At 56.4% G+C, this 3,130-nt stretch overlaps 1 non-coding gene across 1 annotated transcript; it reads left to right on the plus strand.

Moving 5' to 3' along the window:
* The first annotated feature begins 293 nt into the window (after positions 1-293).
* LOC142796159 (small subunit ribosomal RNA) lies at positions 294-2,108 on the plus strand. Its single transcript, XR_012893586.1, has one exon. It is a non-coding gene; the product is annotated as a small subunit ribosomal RNA (ribosomal RNA).
* The last annotated feature ends 1,022 nt before the right edge of the window (positions 2,109-3,130 follow it).

The following is a 3,130-nucleotide window of genomic DNA, read 5'->3' on the forward strand; positions in this document are numbered from 1 at the left end:
CGGCTTTGCAGTCTCGGCTCCGTTGCTAGTTCCGGCCGGTCCACCGACAGTGCAGCGGGCTTGGGCAACCCGCACGGCGCGACCGAGTCGATGCAACGAAAAAGAGCGAGCATGAACGTGCTTCTTGCCGCACGGCTCCCACTCGTCTTTCGGGAAGGTTGTGCCGTAGCGAGCTCGAACGCCGTCATCTCGGAGTGCAAAATAAGCGTGTTGGGGCGCCTGAAGGTGGCCTCCGCCGCACACAGACTGCGTCCGGCCCGCCGAGGGCGAGGACGGACGCGCAGTCGAACGATTACCTGGTTGATCCTGCCAGTAATCATATGCTTGTCTCAAAGATTAAGCCATGCATGTCTAAGTACATGCCGAAATAAGGCGAAACCGCGAATGGCTCATTAAATCAGTTATGGTTCCTTAGATCGTTTCTTCCTACTTGGATAACTGTGGCAATTCTAGAGCTAATACATGCAGTGAGCCTGGAGCCCTTTGGGTAACGGGTGCTTTTATTAGACCAAGATCGATCGGGTTTCGGCCCGTATTGTGTGGTGACTCTGGATAACTTTGTGCTGATCGCATGGCCACGAGCCGGCGACGTTTCTTTCAAGTGTCTGCCTTATCAACTTTCGATGGTAGGTTACTTGCTTACCATGGTTGTTACGGGTAACGGAGAATCAGGGTTCGATTCCGGAGAGGGAGCCTGAGAAACGGCTACCACATCCAAGGAAGGCAGCAGGCGCGCAAATTACCCACTCCCGGCACGGGGAGGTAGTGACGAAAAATAACAATACGGGACTCTTTTGAGGCCCCGTAATTGAAATGAGTACACTCTAAATCCTTTAACGAGGATCAATTGGAGGGCAAGTCTGGTGCCAGCAGCCGCGGTAATTCCAGCTCCAATAGCGTATACTAAAGCTGCTGCGGTTAAAAAGCTCGTAGTTGGATCTCAGTTCCAGACGAGTAGTGCATCTACCCGATGCGACGGCTCGGACTGAACATCATGCCGGTTCTTTCTTGGTGCACTTCATTGTGTGCCTCGAGATGGCCGGTGCTTTTACTTTGAAAAAATTAGAGTGCTCAACGCAGGCGAGTCGCCTGAATAAACTTGCATGGAATAATAGAACAAGACCTCGTTTCTGTTCTGTTGGTTTTTGGAATACGAGGTAATGATTAAGAGGGACGGACGGGGGCATTCGTATTGCGGCGCTAGAGGTGAAATTCTTGGACCGTCGCAAGACGAACTACTGCGAAAGCATTTGCCAAGAATGTTTTCATTGATCAAGAACGAAAGTCAGAGGTTCGAAGGCGATCAGATACCGCCCTAGTTCTGACCATAAACGATGCCAACCAGCGATCCGCCTGAGTTACTCAAATGACTCGGCGGGCAGCTTCCGGGAAACCAAAGTATTTGGGTTCCGGGGGAAGTATGGTTGCAAAGCTGAAACTTAAAGGAATTGACGGAAGGGCACCACCAGGAGTGGAGCCTGCGGCTTAATTTGACTCAACACGGGAAAACTTACCCGGCCCGGACACTGGGAGGATTGACAGATTGAGAGCTCTTTCTTGATTCGGTGGATGGTGGTGCATGGCCGTTCTTAGTTGGTGGAGCGATTTGTCTGGTTAATTCCGATAACGAACGAGACTCTAGCCTATTAAATAGGTGCGGGGTTCCCAGCACCTTACAACCTTCTTAGAGGGACAAGCGGCTCCTAGCCGCACGAAACAGAGCAATAACAGGTCTGTGATGCCCTTAGATGTCCGGGGCCGCACGCGCGCTACACTGAAGGAAGCAGCGTGTCTTTATCCCTGTCTGAAAAGACTGGGTAACCCGTGGAACTTCTTTCGTGATTGGGATAGGGGCTTGCAATTGTTCCCCTTGAACGAGGAATTCCCAGTAAGCGCGAGTCATAAGCTCGCGTTGATTACGTCCCTGCCCTTTGTACACACCGCCCGTCGCTACTACCGATTGAATGATTTAGTGAGGTCTTCGGACCGATGTCCGGCGCGGCCTTTCGGTTGCGCCGGTCTGTTGGAAAGATGACCAAACTTGATCATTTAGAGGAAGTAAAAGTCGTAACAAGGTTTCCGTAGGTGAACCTGCGGAAGGATCATTAACGGATTGTGAAGGGTGAGCGCCTCAGCTGCGTCTGCGCCCGACACTTTCTGCCGCTGACCCCGTTTGGACGCGGGGTCGGCTTTTCCCCACGGGGCTGCCTGAATGTGGAGCGGCACCCCGTGACAAATTGTTGCGCCCAGCGGACGCCAACACCGCGACCTTGGACGGTCGGCCAGGTGGCGGACGCGGGTACAAACGGCGCAACGCACTCATAGGTCGGCTTTCGACCCGCCACTGAACCGTGGCTCGAAGCGCTCGAAATGCGCGACCCGACCGCTGCGGGACCGCCTAGTACTGTAAACAGGAGCGGCGGAGCGCGAACGGCGAGTCGTGGTTACGTCGGTAGAAGGCGAGGCTGCGCGTTCCCGAAACGCCAGCCGAGTGCCCTCCCGACCGTTCGAGCGTGCAAGAACGAGACCCGACAATCGCGCGGCGACTGCCAAGTACGAGAGGAACGGCACAAGCGTCGGCGGTCGGTCAAGGAACTGGCGATGTGACGGGTCCGCTGTGCACCAGTGCATACCGTCCCGCCGTCCGCGGCAAGCGCCTCCGCGTCCTCGGGTGACGGAGGCTGCCGGTCGGTTCTTGCAGGCGAGGGATCTCGCTGGCACCGGTTCGCGTTGACGCGCGGCCGGTCATGGCACGGCGATGCGACGGCCGAGGTGCGCAGTACTCGATGGAGGAACCGCACGCTCCGATGACCGTCCCGCCCTCCGCGGCGTATGCGTACCGACCGTAATGGTTGCAGCAGCGCCGGCCGGCTTTTGAATTCGCCACACGAAACACGGTGCGAGATCGCGGTTAGGGGAGCGTCGACGTTGCCAGGCGTTTTGCTTGCTGCCGAGGGAAAGGCGGCACGGCCACGTCGCGCTCGTCGCGATTAGCGGGTCTGCGCGCTTTGGGAAGGTGCCGCAACGACTTGCCGAAAGAGGAAGCACGGAAGAACGAGGGACTTGGACGTCCCGACAATTGAACGCACTTGCGGCCAGGCCCTTGCTGGCTTCGTTCTTCCGCCTCGAG

This window comes from Rhipicephalus microplus, unplaced genomic scaffold (genome assembly GCF_043290135.1).
Source record: "Rhipicephalus microplus isolate Deutch F79 unplaced genomic scaffold, USDA_Rmic scaffold_1241, whole genome shotgun sequence".
Taxonomy (NCBI): domain Eukaryota; kingdom Metazoa; phylum Arthropoda; class Arachnida; order Ixodida; family Ixodidae; genus Rhipicephalus; species Rhipicephalus microplus.